The sequence below is a fragment of the Vicia villosa genome, linkage group LG1, assembly GCF_029867415.1.
Source record: "Vicia villosa cultivar HV-30 ecotype Madison, WI linkage group LG1, Vvil1.0, whole genome shotgun sequence".
Lineage (NCBI taxonomy): Eukaryota > Viridiplantae > Streptophyta > Magnoliopsida > Fabales > Fabaceae > Vicia > Vicia villosa.
The window spans coordinates 84,123,648-84,142,410 of record NC_081180.1 but is presented as its reverse complement, the minus strand read 5'-3'; positions in this window follow the sequence as shown (position 1 = coordinate 84,142,410).

Sequence of the window (18,763 nt, the reverse complement as noted above, 5' to 3'; positions counted from 1 at the left end):
TAGAAGCCACCGCTAATCCAAACAGGCTCTATGTTGTTTTAAGTAGTATGCATTAACCCACTTGACCCACAGTTTATCAGCCTTAGCTTGAATGTTCCAAAAGAGCTTCCCCATTGTAGCAATATTTAACTCTTTTAAGGAAGTAATGTTCAGGCCCCCATCTCCCCTAGAATTACACATAGAATCCCAAGCTAGTGGTGCCTTTTTGGTGGTGTCAGCACTACCTTTCCACAGAAAATTCCTACAAATAGCTTCAATATGCTTGATCACACCTTTTGACATTGGGAACACATTCGTCCAATAAGAAGTAACTCCAAATAAGACACTTCTAATCAATTGATATCTGCCTGCATAGCTTAAAAGCTTAGTTGTCTATTCCCGTATCTTAGACAAAATTCTATCAACTAGAGGCCTGCAGTGATGTATAGTCAACTTCCTGCTAGAAAGAGGGACCCCCAGGTATTTGAAAGGAATGATTCCAGCAGAAAACCCAGTGATTTGAAGCATATGTTGCCGAATTGAATCAGGAACTCCTCCACAATAAACTTTGCACTTAGTGGGACTAGCACAAAGTTCTGTAGCTTCAGAGAAAAGCTGAGGTTTATTCATCATAACCTAAACAGAAGTAGGATCTCCTATAGAAAACAACATTAAATCATCAACAAAACAAATATTAGTAATACCTAACTTTTCACATTTGGGATGAAAATTAAAACCAGGCATGTGTTGTAATTTCCTTAAGCTCCAATGTAAGTACTCCATTATCAATACAAATAAAGGGAGTGAGATAGGATCCCCTTTTCTTAGGCCACGTTTTGCTTGTATGCTAGGGCTAGGCTGACCATTAATCACATATCTATAAGACATAGTTTTGGCACACAGCATAATCCAACCAATAAAGGTAGAGGGAAAACTCAATTCTCTCATAATATCCTCCAAGGCTTGCCACTATACAGTGTCGTAGGTCTTTTGAATATCCATATGAATTGCACATCTAGAGGAGATGTGTTTCCTACCATATCCTCTTAGCAGCTCATGGGCCAGAATAATGTTGTCATAGATAACTTTCCCTGGTATAAAAGCAGATTGGCTATCATGAATAACCTTGTAAATGCACTAACTAAGTTTTTCTAGTGAGAATCTTAGAGATAAGCTTGTATACAGTAGTGCAACAAGCTATAGGCCTCAAGTTCTTCATGTTTTTTGCCTCAGGTGTCTTGGGAATCAAGGTTACTAAAGCACAATTAAAGGCAGGGTGGAGACGTTTCTTCTCAAAGAAATCCTTTACAGCTGAGCATACATTATGTTTAGTAGTATTCCATGTAGCCTTGAAAAACTTGGTTGTATAACTATCACCCCCAGGAGCCTTGTTATCCCCCACTCCTTGCAAAGCCTCCCGGATTTATTATTATTATTATTATTATTATTATTATTATTATTATTATTATTATTATTATTATTATTATTATTATTATTATTATTATCATCACCATCGAGCTACTAAAAAAATGTCCATCATTCTATCCAAATTACCCTTTTTGTTCCAACAATTTACAAAGCAAAAAGGACTAAATTGTCTTTTTCTAATCCAACCATTTTATTTAACTTTCAAACAAACTAAAATGCAACACATGTCCCTCAATCTTTCACATTTCAAATTATTAATTTTCTTTTCTCTCTCTTTAATATTTTCACTTTCATTTTTAATTTTCTCTCTCTCTCAATTTTCTATTTTATTTTTTATTTTTTAAACATAAATAAATTAATAAATTGAATTAACATAATTATTAAAAATATAATTTTCAAGTGTCAAAATTATATATAATTATTAAAAAAATATTTTTAAATGTCAAAACTTTTACTTTTCTCACTGATCACTATCAACAAAATACATATTTTATTTTAGTTAACATTATATTTATTTGAATCACAAAATTTTCATTTTCAAATGTCAATATTTCTATTTTGTCATTGGAAACTATTAGCAAAATACATATTTTATTTTAATTAACAATTGTTTTTATTTGAAACACAAAATTCTTATTTTCAAATGTCAAAATTTTTACTTTTCTCACGGGGCACTATCAATAAAATATTTACATGTTTATTTAAATAAAATCTATATCGTATTAAATAAATTTGTAACGAAACACAATCAGTTAAATTCACGCAATTTTTTTTATAAATATTGCTTTCAATATGCATTTGAGTGTAAAACTACCATACAAAATTATTTTAACCTATGCAAATGCATGAATATCATTATTCTTTATACAATTATATTTATCATTTAATATTATAAATATATAAATAAATTATATATATATATATATATATATATATATATATATATATATATATATATATATATATATATATATATATATATATATATATATATATATATATCAAATAAATGTACCCGTGCTGTCGCACAGGTGATTTACTAGTTCAATTACAAGGTACACCACAACAACGACAAAATTTAAATTTTTATTTATTATTTATATTTAGTTTAGTACCTCCGACCATAATTTATTTTATGAGATTATTTAACTTCTTCTGAAATTCTAGCTGACATGCTTGGTTCAATTATGCCAAACATCATTTTTAAGGAGCAAAATAGCTTCATACAAGGTAGACTCATAAGGGATTGTATTGGCATCACTTATGAAGTAATTAATCTTCTTCCTAACAAATACATTCGTGGTAACTTGAGGCTTAAGATTAACATGGCTAAAGCCTTTGATACTCTGGAATAGAGCTTCCTCTTAAAGGTTTTGAAACATTTTAGCTTTTGTGATACCTTTTATAATTGGATCAACACTACTCTTCATTATGCTAAATTTTCTATTTCTCTTAATGGAGCACTTTATGACTATTTTCCCTGTCAGAGAGGGGTCAGACAAGGTGACCCTTTGTCCTCTCTCTTTTATGTATTGTTGAGGAGGTCCTCAACAAAGGTACCTCTAAGCTTGTTGAACATGGTAAGCTTGATTTGATCAATGGTTACAGGGTTATAAAAGCTCTTTCACACTCTAATTATGCTGATGATGCAGTCATTTTTTTGCAAAGAAAAGCTTTATAACATCGTGTTGCACCCCAATTTTTGACCTCTGAGATCCCATCATTTTCTAAGTGTTATGATCATTATTGTTATACCCCAAAATTTGCCCGCATTTTTTTTTCAAAGAGAAGTCAAAAGACTTCTGTCTAAAAATTTGGAGTTTTATACAATCTTGGATTTTTATTTCATAAATATCCTGATTTTATGAATACTCAATTTTTAGAATTTTTTATACAGTATTTTGGTTCGCTGTTAAATTTATTCTTACATAAACGCCAAATACTGTTTATCACTTCATACACTGTTTATTTGAGATTTATTTTCAGATAAATAATGCTGACGCAGTTTGTGCAGAATTAAAATTTGCAGGCGCGGAGTCCGGATTTCAGATTATGCTGGTAACAATTAAATTATTATTGGTTTTATTTCCCACTAATTTTTATTTTTATACTATATTATTTTTTTTTCAAAATCTCTTTCTTTCTTTTCAAATATCTTCCTTTCTTTTCAAATCTCTTTCTTTCAAATTAAATTCTAGCTTTATTCTACACCCCTTTTCTTTTCAAAAACCTACCATACTTTTTTTCAAATCCTACTACTATTCAAAACGGTAACACTCCACTCCCAACGTCTCTATCTCTCTCTTTTCACTCTATAAATACTCCTCATTTTTTTCATAAATTCTCACATCAAATTTCACTCATCTCCCAAATTTCTCAAACTTCTATCTCATAATTATTTTCTCTTCTTCCCCGGCAGAAATGGCAAAGTGGATGGATACACTTTTTCTTATAGTCATCACTATTTTTACGGTGATCATGTCCTTCTTCTGTCTGCATAGTCCTGAAAAATGCGGACCTGCGATGGTTACACTTCCGATCATCTATTTTCTGTTGTTCATAGCATGGATTATTAATCGTCATTTTTAAAGTTTGTTGTATCTGTCGCTTTCAAATAGTGTACCGTTTATTTTATTTGTCGTACTGTTCATTATATTATGTAATATTTGTACTGTTAGTATTAAATGTTGTACTATCTGTCGTACGGTAGTTTAATTATCAAGATAATATTATGTGTGTTAAATATTTATTTTTCTGTGCATTAAATATTTATTTTCAAGGTTATTATCGGTATTTTCGTTCGCGTACAATATATTTTATTTATTTATTATGTTTGTGTTTTTCTAATAGCTCAGGTAAATAAATTTTTCACCATTAACACAACAAAAACAAAAAAAGAAAAAAATTAACTTTAAACTGCTGAATTTTCACTTTAACTGTTACGTTAATACCCGGGCAGCTAGTTACCAGTCAAACCCGCTATCAGCGCAATTCTCCGTGTTTGTACCATCAGTCAAATCAATTTTTCGCACTTCAAATTTCCAAGATTTTGTTCTAGAAGTCTTCTGATAATCACGTGGTCAACAGAGACTCAACACTGCACAAAAATCAGGTACGCCTAACTGTCTCCTACACAAACAGTCCCTAACTAGGGTTTTTGTTTTTTTTCAGGAGAACGAGTTTTTGAGACCTCAAATGGATTTCATGGATCTCCATATGTCTCAAAATACCACCAGACAAATTTTCAAACTTCGATTCGCTCAGACGCACAGTCAACAGCTCAAACAGTCAACAGACGACCAGTTTGACCAAAAAGTCAACAGACAGTCAAAAATGCAATTTTTTGTCAACATCCATATTTTGTCAAAAGATTCATCATGTGATCAATGGTTGATCATAATTCATCAAGAAAAGTTCAGAAATCGACAAAACTCAAAATTGCAAAATTAGAGTTTTTTAGCTAAAAGTCAACTGAACTTTGACTGACCAAACTCTCTCATAATTTATCAGAAAAATTCCAACCAAAGCTCATTCTCAAGAAAATTCAATTCTCTACAACTTTGATGTTGGGACCAAGGTCAAGAAATGCTTCCGCCTAAGAGATATAAGCCAAAACATTACGGGTCATTTTGAAAGTCAACAAAAAGCAGTTTTTTGTCAAAGCCCATATCATCAAAATAACTTCTCCAAATGCAAAAACGCTTCCAAAGTGGCTTGTAGAGGACATCTTGGGCTTTCCAAAAAGTTAAAGAACACTTTCATAGGATCAAAATTGAGGGAGATATGCCTTGATGAAGTTGACCTTTTTTGGAAAAATGCATGAAACAAGTAATGACCAAAATTTGATTTTTTTTCAAAAAGGCCAATTCTTTTGTGATTCAATCTTGATTCTCATATGTTTAAAGGGCATCCACGACCCATCCATGATTCATGACATTTTTATTTCATTTTAATTAAATTTTATTCATTTAAAGTTTAATTAAAGTGAGATAATTCAAAGATATTATCAAAGATGCTTATGGTTGCCAATCAAGACCAATTCAAGATGCTTAAATATATTATTGCAAGGTTGAAGAGAATAATACTTGAGTGTTTTAACCATGGTTAAGAAATACACTCATTGAAAATATTCCATTATCATATTTTTTCCACAAAATCAATCATGACAATTTCCACTTGCAAGGCTTCCAAGATCAAACTCTTTGCCTATAAATAGAACTTCATTTTCTTCATTCAAGGGGGAGAAAAAAAAGAGGAGCAAAAGAGAAAGAACAACAACAAACACCAAAGCCATAGTTTAAGCATTTTATATTTTTCAAAAGTTTCAAGAAACTTGTAAAAAATCAAGGCTCATTCAAATAGCCACCTTCAATCAATTTCAATCACTCTATTCCACTCTTGGGACATCATAGAGTAAGTACAATGTAATTTTTAATATGTAGTAGTGTTAGGAGTTCATGAATTAAAAACTCCATATGTATGCATATTTTCAATTTCTCAAAAAAAATGTTTTAATTTTAGTTTTAAGTTGATAAAATATTTATTTAATTTTTAACATAAAAATATTTAATTTCTTTTCATAATTAATTTATTTTGCTTAATTAATTAGTAATTATGTAAATATTGCTTTTTAATTATTTTCAACCAATCAAAAACTCCAAAAATATTTTCCTTTTAGATTTAGGTTTATATTTTTATAATCTAATATTTGACATAAAAATATTTTATTTTTATTCATAGTTAATTTATTTTGCTTAATTAATTAGTAATTATGTATATATTTGCTTTTTTTTTAAATTATTTCTAACCTATCAAAAAATTCGAAAAAAATATTTTATTTTGTTAAATTAGGTTTATATATTGTATACTAATTTTATACATAACTAGATTTATTTTTCTTGTTAAGTTTAATTATTTGTATAATTATTAGTTTAATTAACTTGTTAATTAACTTAAAATCAATTCCAAAAAAAAAAATCACAAAAAAAAATGAATTGAGTTTAATTTGTTTTATATTTATTTTTGTATATTATTTGATATTATTTCTTATCTTTTTTTTCTTTGTCCCGAATTGGAATAAAAGATCAAATATGGCAGAGATTGTATGCAGTTGATTTAAGACTTTTGGAAATTTATCGTGTAGTCGCTATGATTCTATCAAGCTTCTGATAAATTTTCATTAACTTTAAATCCGAGATCATCATTCACTCACCATCGATCTTCACTAACATCGTGAATATACTTGACTAGCTTCAAGATGATTCACGTGCTAACATACTAACAATTGACTTTAATTTCCGCATTTTATTATATTGTTCTTTATATTTCTTGTTTTATGCTTTATTTTATTATTTATTATTTATGTTTCTGTTATTTTTTCTTTGTCCATTTGGACATATTATTTATGTTTCTGTTATTTTTTCTTTGTCCACTTGGACATATTATTTATATTTCTGTTATTTTTTCTTTGTCCATTTGGATATATTATTTATATTTCTGTTATTTTTTCTTTGTCCATTTGGACATATTATTTATGTTTCTGTTATTTTATCTTTGTCCATTTGGACATATTATTTATGTCTCTGTTATTTTTTCTTTGTCCACTTGGACATATTATTTATATTTCTGTTATTTTTTCTTTGTCCATTTGGACATGTTATTTATGTTTCTGTTATTTTTTCTTTGTCCATTTGGACATATTATTTATGTTTCTGTCATTTTTTCTTTGTCCATTTGGACATATTATTTATATTTCTGCTATTTTTTCTTTGTCCATTAGGACATATTATTTATATTTCTGCTATTTTTTCTTTGTCCATTTGGACATATTATTTATTTTTCTGCTATTTTTTTCTTTGTCCATTTGGACATATTATTTATATTTCTGCTATTTTTTCTTTGTCCATTTGGACATATTATTTATATTTCTGCTATTTTTCTTTGTCCACTTGGACATATTATTTATGTTTCCGCTATTTTCTCTTTGTCCATTTGGACATATTATTTATGCTTCCGCTATTTTTTCTTTGTCCATTTGGACGCATTGTTTATGTTTCCGTCATCTTCACTTCTTCTATTTTCAAATCAACAAAGCATTTAAAAAAGTGAGCTAAGCAATTAAGAGCCCATGGATAACCATGGATACAAAGGGTGCTTAAAACCTTCCCTTTGTATAACCAACCCCCCGAACCCAAAATCTGTCAAAAGGTCTTTCCTGTTCTTTTATTCCTTTCCTAAATGTTGGATAAAATAAAAGTCGGTGGCGACTCTTGCAAAAAAAAAAATAAGAAAAATAATAACCAAAAGAAAGAGCAAGGAGTCAGTTCGCCTAAAAAAAACCGAGTTTACAGAACTGGCGACTCTGCTGGGGACTGAAAAATATTTTCAAAGAGGGGTTACCTTAGAGTTTTAGATCACTTTAATATTTGCTTATACTTGGTTATTTTGTACATACTTGTTATTTCATGCTATTCTTGATATATGTGTGGTTCTGTTACAAGTGATACATTATGGACAAATCCTAACCCGGATTAAGTACACATAAGAATTAGGTGGAGGGTATAGTCATGTATGGCATACAAGGAGTCAGTCCTTAAAAAGCTGGCATGAGAATCCTTCCGCTCAGTGGAGGTTTCTTGTTGGTAGTATATGTTTAGCAAGTTCAGTTGCGAAGACATTATTGCTTTCATTGAACTGTAGAAGCTGAGTTGGCTGTAGAACCCATAACCCATCCTGGCCTTATTAGGTTGTGGCGCAGAAACTATTCAGGTGTAGACTTGGATTAGTTGTCATGCGGAGAGCCACACTCAGACGAGTTTTTCTTGAGAATATTATTGGCTCACAAGTTCAGTTGTGCAAGCCGGTAATATCCGAAAGAAAAATGTAGACTCTGACGTATCAGTAGAACATGTTATGCAGGTGATTAACCCTAGTACTATCCCATATTTGGTTCTTTGACCTCATGCTCGTGACGTTGAACTTTGGAACCTACCTTATGTGCACCATGTTTGTGTTACCATTTCTGTATATGTGGCATTCATGTATTCATACATTCATAAAAATCTTTTCCTTTGATTTCCAATGAACTCAGAGGTCTTTTTTTGTAAACATCGTAAGTTTCATCAAACTCAATGGATCTTGGGTGTTGATGGGGTGAAAACTCTAATCCACCAAAATGGATGATTGATTTTGATGATAACTTGATCAATGCTTTAATCTAATGCTTGAATGTTTGCAAAATAATATCTTAAGTTCTTTAAAACTCAAAAAAATATAAACAACAATTGCATCATTTGCATACATACATCCAGGTTATCCATGAAACTTATCCTTGTCTGTCTCCATCTTCAGAAGTTATCTGTCTACCATTGAGTTGATTCTTCCACCTCGGAATCCTCTTCCAGAAGGTTTTAGGTCTGATTTTCATTGTCCTTTCCATCAAGGGGCAGCGGGCCATGATTTAGAAAGATGTTTCCCTACTGTTTGCATTTCCTCAGTTGTATTGTTTGCTTTTAAACTTTTTTCATTCCAGAATGTTAATTTTAATGAAATGAGCATCGTATGTTTGAATTCATTTTCATCTACTATGTCTATGTTTATGTTTCTTTTACAAAAAAAAAAGAAAAAAAATTCTATTTTGCTTTCTCTATCAAACTTGTGTTTTATGCAAAGATTGGAGGGAGGATGATGACAACGAAATACCCAAGTCGTTGAACTGTATGCTTTCAAATAAAACTTTGCTGACGATGTACAGGCATTGTTTCAATTCCCAAACACTGGAGAAATAAGGAAGTTAATCCCTCGTCAACCCCTTTGAGCCTAGAAGTTGGTGTTTCTTTCTATACGAAATAACCCACATTTTAACCCGAGGCAGGGTAGTTCCCAGTTAATTTGGTTGTGCATTCTATTTTAAGAGAATCATTCAATACACCTTTCAACAAGTGTTTTAATCACAAGCTTTCCCCCGCTTACATCAAAGAAGTGCTGGAGATGCCAATCAAAAGCTGATAATGGTTCATTATAATCATTAAGCAGGATAGTCACTATCTTTCAAAAAAAAAGTATCAAAAAAAGAAAATAAAAGAAAAGCCTGCTAAGTCGAAATCCAAAAATGACTTAGGCAAAAATTAAGGCATCCCGCTGACTGTAAGTTCAAAATAAATAGTTCAGGCAAACGTTAGGGATATCAAAAGAAGGAAAAAAGAAGAGATAAGTCAATAAATTCTTGAACCACAAAATGTTGTGACTATCAAAAGGAAAAAGTGACTGTCATCTCTAAGTTTTCTTGGCTTGTGAACTATCATCATTACAACAGGTAAAATTCCAAAAGTCTCTTGGTACCTGAATGCATATTTTGAATTAACTGGGTTTAGGAATGAAGATCATCACGGAGATGGGGTGGGTTACAAAAATTTTGAGCCTTATACCTTTTGTTTTTTTAAACCGTGAACCTGACCACGTTACAACCTTCAAAAGCCCTAATTGAAGCAAGGTTTATTTTGAAAGCATACTACAACAAGGTTGCGTAAGCTGACTCCCAAGAGATTTACCAATCATTTATGTTGATACCATATCTTTGCTTTATCTTTCACGTTGATTGTTTTAACCTTTATGTTTTGAACAGTGATTCCATTTTCTTTACAAAGTGACTTTAATTTCAAAAATATATTTTGAGCATTGCATTAAAATTACCATTCTTGAATGAACACTTTATTTGAAAGTAAGTACTTATCTTTCGGGAAGTTCAAACAGTCGAGAAACTTGATCAGTGATCCTATCAGGGGCACGTTCCTTCAAGATCCTGTTGTTCAGATGTTTAATCAAGATTTGTTGATCAGAATATCCTCTTCAAGATGTATACTATGGCAAGTCTTCCCAACATTCATTTCAAGAGTTGAATCCGTGATCAGTTCATCCCCAACATAGTTCAACTGAAGCCATGATCAGTTAACTTGCAACAATTATTCAATCAGGGGCAATCTTCTTCAGCAATACTCAAGCCTAGTTTATCAGTTATTCTCAAAGGATCATTTGTTTGATACAGTTATTAGTGTGACAAGAAGTTTGTTCATGCATCTTCTTTCCAAGCGGATTTTTTTTAGAGTTCCTGTGTTGAGGAATCAAAGCTCCAATCTTGCCTCACAAAAGAGTCAATCCCAGTCGTCATGAATAACTACATTGCATTGAGCATTCATCATGCATAGAAAACTTTAACATCATGCATAAAAACAAAGTCATGCTCATTTACATTCTTCTAAGGTCCTGTTGTTGTCAACATCTTACCTTGAGATCAAAGTCCAACTTACTTGGCACCTACCCAAACAAATTTATCCTTTTGATTCGTTTTGTCTGTATCTATCTGATATTCTTCATGATATGTCTTGTTTGTTCTGACAATTTTTCAGAACTTTGTCACCTTTTATTCAAAGCTTCTATGGATGTCCCAATTCCCAATAAAGTGTTATTACCTCATTCAATGTCACTCTTGAATGTCTCTGAGTTCAATCATGTTTTATCTTGATTGTCGTTGGATGCTGCTGCATTCATGGTTTATCTTAAAACGCTTTTGATATTTTCTTCTTAAAATTCAAATCATGTTTTACCATGATTGACCTTGGTGTTCTCTAATAATGTTTTACCTTGATTGTCACTTGGTATTCTCTAATCATGTTTTACCTTGATTGTCATTTGGTATTTTTCAATCATGTTTTACCTTGATTATCATTTGATGATTATCCAATCATGTTTTACCTTGATTATCCTTAATGACATCCAATCATGTTTTACCTTGATGGACCTGTGATCATGTTTTACCTTGATTGTCCGTTGATGATTACCCAATCATGTTTTACCTTGATTGTCATTTGATGTTGTCCAATCATGTTTTACCTTGATATTCATTTTATGTAGCCACATTCATGTATGCCTCAGATATTCTCTTCTCAAAGTTCAATCATGTTTTATCTTGAAAGCTTTTGTCAACTGTTTCTTTCTTGTGTGAAGTCTGATTCTATTCCTAGATGACGTATACCTTTTCCCTAGTGGAGTCTGTTTACTTCTCCCCATTGGTGTCCTGTTTCCATCTCGTGGAAATCATATGCATTCATAATCATAAGCATTATATTGCATCTCAAGTTCAAAAATTGTGTTTTTATATATATTTAAGTCTCTTCAATCACGTCGAAACGAAGATTTACAATCATCGTGTCTCCGGATAGAAGAAACTTAAATAGGGGCATCTGTTGCACCCCAATTTTTGACCTCTGAGATCCCATCATTTTCTAAGTGTTATGATCATTATTGTTATACCCCAAAATTTGCCCGCATTTTTTTTTCAAAGAGAAGTCAAAAGACTTCTGTCTAAAAATTTGGAGTTTTATACAATCTTGGATTTTTATTTCATAAATATCCTGATTTTATGAATACTCAATTTTTAGAATTTTTTATACAGTATTTTGGTTCGCTGTTAAATTTATTCTTACATAAACGCCAAATACTGTTTATCACTTCATACACTGTTTATTTGAGATTTATTTTCAGATAAATAATGCTGACGCAGTTTGTGCAGAATTAAAATTTGCAGGCGCGGAGTCCGGATTTCAGATTATGCTGGTAACAATTAAATTATTATTGGTTTTATTTCCCACTAATTTTTATTTTTATACTATATTATTTTTTTTTCAAAATCTCTTTCTTTCTTTTCAAATATCTTCCTTTCTTTTCAAATCTCTTTCTTTCAAATTAAATTCTAGCTTTATTCTACACCCCTTTTCTTTTCAAAAACCTACCATACTTTTTTTCAAATCCTACTACTATTCAAAACGGTAACACTCCACTCCCAACGTCTCTATCTCTCTCTTTTCACTCTATAAATACTCCTCATTTTTTTCATAAATTCTCACATCAAATTTCACTCATCTCCCAAATTTCTCAAACTTCTATCTCATAATTATTTTCTCTTCTTCCCCGGCAGAAATGGCAAAGTGGATGGATACACTTTTTCTTATAGTCATCACTATTTTTACGGTGATCATGTCCTTCTTCTGTCTGCATAGTCCTGAAAAATGCGGACCTGCGATGGTTACACTTCCGATCATCTATTTTCTGTTGTTCATAGCATGGATTATTAATCGTCATTTTTAAAGTTTGTTGTATCTGTCGCTTTCAAATAGTGTACCGTTTATTTTATTTGTCGTACTGTTCATTATATTATGTAATATTTGTACTGTTAGTATTAAATGTTGTACTATCTGTCGTACGGTAGTTTAATTATCAAGATAATATTATGTGTGTTAAATATTTATTTTTCTGTGCATTAAATATTTATTTTCAAGGTTATTATCGGTATTTTCGTTCGCGTACAATATATTTTATTTATTTATTATGTTTGTGTTTTTCTAATAGCTCAGGTAAATAAATTTTTCACCATTAACACAACAAAAACAAAAAAAGAAAAAAATTAACTTTAAACTGCTGAATTTTCACTTTAACTGTTACGTTAATACCCGGGCAGCTAGTTACCAGTCAAACCCGCTATCAGCGCAATTCTCCGTGTTTGTACCATCAGTCAAATCAATTTTTCGCACTTCAAATTTCCAAGATTTTGTTCTAGAAGTCTTTTGATAATCACGTGGTCAACAGAGACTCAACACTGCACAAAAATCAGGTACGCCTAACTGTCTCCTACACAAACAGTCCCTAACTAGGGTTTTTGTTTTTTTTCAGGAGAACGAGTTTTTGAGACCTCAAATGGATTTCATGGATCTCCATATGTCTCAAAATACCACCAGACAAATTTTCAAACTTCGATTCGCTCAGACGCACAGTCAACAGCTCAAACAGTCAACAGACGACCAGTTTGACCAAAAAGTCAACAGACAGTCAAAAATGCAATTTTTTGTCAACATCCATATTTTGTCAAAAGATTCATCATGTGATCAATGGTTGATCATAATTCATCAAGAAAAGTTCAGAAATCGACAAAACTCAAAATTGCAAAATTAGAGTTTTTTAGCTAAAAGTCAACTGAACTTTGACTGACCATAACTCTCTCATAATTTATCAGAAAAATTCCAACCAAAGCTCATTCTCAAGGAAATTCAATTCTCTACAACTTTGATGTTGGGACCAAGGTCAAGAAATGCTTCCGCCTAAGAGATATAAGCCAAAACATTACGGGTCATTTTGAAAGTCAACAAAAAACAGTTTTTTGTCAAAGCCCATATCATCAAAATAACTTCTCCAAATGCAAAAACGCTTCCAAAGTGGCTTGTAGAGGACATCTTGGGCTTTCCAAAAAGTTAAAGAACACTTTCATAGGATCAAAATTGAGGGAGATATGCCTTGATGAAGTTGACCTTTTTTGGAAAAATGCATGAAACAAGTAATGACCAAAATTTGATTTTTTTTTCAAAAAGGCCAATTCTTTTGTGATTCAATCTTGATTCTCATATGTTTAAAGGGCATCCACGACCCATCCATGATTCATGACATTTTTATTTCATTTTAATTAAATTTTATTCATTTAAAGTTTAATTAAAGTGAGATAATTCAAAGATATTATCAAAGATGCTTATGGTTGCCAATCAAGACCAATTCAAGATGCTTAAATATATTATTGCAAGGTTGAAGAGAATAATATTTGAGTGTTTTAACCATGGTTAAGAAATACACTCATTGAAAATATTCCATTATCATATTTTTTCCACAAAATCAATCATGACAATTTCCACTTGCAAGGCTTCCAAGATCAAACTCTCTGCCTATAAATAGAACTTCATTTTCTTCATTCAAGGGGGAGAAAAAAAAGAGGAGCAAAAGAGAAAGAACAACAACAAACACCAAAGCCATAGTTTAAGCATTTTATATTTTTCAAAAGTTTCAAGAAACTTGTAAAAAATCAAGGCTCATTCAAATAGCCACCTTCAATCAATTTCAATCACTCTATTCCACTCTTGGGACATCATAGAGTAAGTACAATGTAATTTTTAATATGTAGTAGTGTTAGGAGTTCATGAATTAAAAACTCCATATGTATGCATATTTTCAATTTCTCAAAAAAAATGTTTTAATTTTAGTTTTAAGTTGATAAAATGTTTATTTAATTTTTAACATAAAAATATTTAATTTCTTTTCATAATTAATTTATTTTGCTTAATTAATTAGTAATTATGTAAATATTGCTTTTTAATTATTTTCAACCAATCAAAAACTCCAAAAATATTTTCCTTTTAGATTTAGGTTTATATTTTTATAATCTAATATTTGACATAAAAATATTTTATTTTTATTCATAGTTAATTTATTTTGCTTAATTAATTAGTAATTATGTATATATTTGCTTTTTTTTTAAATTATTTCTAACCTATCAAAAAATTCGAAAAAAATATTTTATTTTGTTAAATTAGGTTTATATATTGTATACTAATTTTATACATAACTAGATTTATTTTTCTTGTTAAGTTTAATTATTTGTATAATTATTAGTTTAATTAACTTGTTAATTAACTTAAAATCAATTCCAAAAAAAAAAATCACAAAAAAAAATGAATTGAGTTTAATTTGTTTTATATTTATTTTTGTATATTATTTGATATTATTTCTTATCTTTTTTTTCTTTGTCCCGAATTGGAATAAAAGATCAAATATGGCAGAGATTGTATGCAGTTGATTTAAGACTTTTGGAAATTTATCGTGTAGTCGCTATGATTCTATCAAGCTTCTGATAAATTTTCATTAACTTTAAATCCGAGATCATCATTCACTCACCATCGATCTTCACTAACATCGTGAATATACTTGACTAGCTTCAAGATGATTCACGTGCTAACATACTAACAATTGACTTTAATTTCCGCATTTTATTATATTGTTCTTTATATTTCTTGTTTTATGCTTTATTTTATTATTTATTATTTATGTTTCTGTTATTTTTTCTTTGTCCATTTGGACATATTATTTATGTTTCTGTTATTTTTTCTTTGTCCACTTGGACATATTATTTATATTTCTGTTATTTTTTCTTTGTCCATTTGGACATATTATTTATATTTCTGTTATTTTTTCTTTGTCCATTTGGACATATTATTTATGTTTCTGTTATTTTATCTTTGTCCATTTGGACATATTATTTATGTCTCTGTTATTTTTTCTTTGTCCACTTGGACATATTATTTATATTTCTGTTATTTTTTCTTTGTCCATTTGGACATATTATTTATGTTTCTGTTATTTTTTCTTTGTCCATTTGGACATATTATTTATGTTTCTGTCATTTTTTCTTTGTCCATTTGGACATATTATTTATATTTCTGCTATTTTTTCTTTGTCCATTAGGACATATTATTTATATTTCTGCTATTTTTTCTTTGTCCATTTGGACATATTATTTATTTTTCTGCTATTTTTTTCTTTGTCCATTTGGACATATTATTTATATTTCTGCTATTTTTTCTTTGTCCATTTGGACATATTATTTATATTTCTGCTATTTTTCTTTGTCCACTTGGACATATTATTTATGTTTCCGCTATTTTCTCTTTGTCCATTTGGACATATTATTTATGCTTCCGCTATTTTTTCTTTGTCCATTTGGACGCATTGTTTATGCTTCCGTCATCTTCACTTCTTCTATTTTCAAATCAACAAAGCATTTTAAAAAGTGAGCTAAGCAATTAAGAGCCCATGGATAACCATGGATACAAAGGGTGCTTAAAACCTTCCCTTTGTATAACCAACCCCCCGAACCCAAAATCTGTCAAAAGGTCTTTCCTGTTCTTTTATTCCTTTCCTAAATGTTGGATAAAATAAAAGTCGGTGGCGACTCTTGCAAAAAAAAAAAAAATAAGAAAAATAATAACCAAAATAAAGAGCAAGGAGTCAGTTCGCCTAAAAAAAACCGAGTTTACACATCGATGCTCTATTGGGTTTGTTTGAGAAATATGTTAACATTTCAGGTCAGAAATTCAATTCTTCATCTATGTTGGATCCATCTCTAGACTCAACCTTATTGCTCATAAGTTATGTTTTAACATTGGTGATTATATCTTCAATTATCTTGGAGTTTATATCTTTAAAGGTAAACCTATGTCTAAACACCTTAATCATATTGCTGATTCTATCAAGAACAAACTCTCAACCTGGAAAGCCTCCCTATTGTCTACAGCTGGTAGAGTCCAGCTCGTGAAAAATGTTACTCATAACATGCTTCTCCATAGTATTCTCATTTATTCTTGGCTCATAAATATTATCAGGCAAGTTGAAATGTGGATTTGGAATTTTATATGGAGTGGGGACATGACCAAAAGGAAATTAGTCATTATTTTTGGGGTAAAGTTTGTACTCTCATTTCTGAAGGTGACCTTGGTTTAAGAAACCTCTTTAAGCTTAATGAAGGCTCTGACATGAAGCATTGTTGAGATTTCGTTCATACAAAGGATTCCTGGGCCATGGTCTTGAGACATATGGTGATCAGAAAGAAGAATATCACTGGTCGTCACATTTATTCCTCTGTTTGGAGCAATAACAAGACAAGTTTCAAACTATCTTGGACCACTCTTCTTGGTTTCTTGGTGATGGTTCCAACATTGATTTCTAGTTGGATTCTCGGTGTGGTAAGCCTTTCCTAGACACCCCTCGCTTCAATTCTTCCAACGCCATTGATCTTAACTCCAAGGTTCAACACTACATCTCAAATGGTTGTTGGAACTTTTCTCTTGATATGATTTCAGATTTTCCTCAAATCACTGTTGTTGCCAGCAACTCGCATATTCCTATTGATAAAAAACTAAATGAGTTGTTATGGAGACATTCCCCTGCTGGTTCTTTTACCTAAAAGGAAGCCTATCTGCATCTTAATCCTCATAATCCTCCTTTGACTTGGCCTAAGATAATATGGAATTTGTCGTTTCCTCCATCTAAATCTTTCCTTGTTTGGATAATGATGCATAACATGATGCATTGTGATTCCAATTAGAAGCTTTGTGGTTGTTGCCTTCCATTTGTATGTAGTATTTACAAAACACATGATAATTCTACTTAACACATTTTCTTCACTTGTCAATTTGCGGTTGCCCTTTAGTCATGGTTCAACAACATCTTTAATGTTGCTTTCTTACCTTTCCATCCTTCGGCTTTGTGGCTGCCTGTTGACCCATCTTGGAGCCCTCAGTGTCTTTTGGTCATCAATGCTACCATGATTAATATCATTAATGCCATTTGGTTTCACAGGAATCAACCTCGTTTTAACAACATCCCTTCTAATCTGGTTGTGGCTAAGAATTAAATCATAATGAATTCTTCTATTTTGGGTAATCACACATCTCTTTCATCGAGGCCCTCCACTAGAGACTTTGTCATGCTCAAAGCTTTTCAAATCATGATTCACCCGCCTAAAGCTTCTATTCTCAAGGAAATTATTTGGAAGCCTCATTTATCATCTTGGGTGAAGTGTAATACAAATGGTGATGTTATTGGTTGTCCAGGGCTAGCCTCTTGTGCGAGTGTTTTTAGGGATCACTTAGGTTGTTTCTTAGGTGGTTTCACGATCAACTTGGGCACTGACACAACTTTCCACGTGGAGCTTATCGGTGTTATGGAGGCCATTGAATGTGCTCGTGAGAAAGATTGACACAACTAGGGGTGGGAATAGGCCATGCCGACTAACAAGGGCCTACGCCTCAGCCTACATAGGCCTAGGTCAGATCAGACTTTTTATATAAATAGAAAAGGCCTGGGCTTTTTTATAAGCTTATTTAGCTAAAAAGGCTAGGCCACAGACCATATAAAAAGCCTTTTAAGCCTATGAGTCCGGTCTATTTAAATAAATATGAATATTATTATTATATTGTATTTTGTACTTTAAATTAAAATATAAAAATAAATCTTAGTTATCTTGAAGAAATTATGAAAATAAGATAAAAATAGATCTTATGAACAATGTCATAAGTTGCTTCCATAAGTTCTCTCAAACAAATAGTATCACAAAATTTATGCTACTAGGTAAACCCAAATAAGTCAATGCAAACAAACATTTAATCTCACTGATATTTTAATTTGTTAGTCTATATAAAGTTGAGTTGAATGACTTATTTACAAATGTTCAAATGAAATAGGCTTTTAAGTAGGCTAGTAGGCCATTCAGGCCTTCAAAGAGGTGAGACCCAAGCCAAAAAATAAGCCTATGATAGACTACAAGGCAGACTTAGGCTTTAAATTTTTTAGCAGGCCAGACTCAAGCTTGGCAAAGCCTAGCTCGGTCCAGCCTATTCTCATCCCCAGACACAACCTTTAGATTGAAACTGATTCAAAATTAGTTATCCATGCTTAATTAATCTATCACTATTTGTATTTTTTTTTA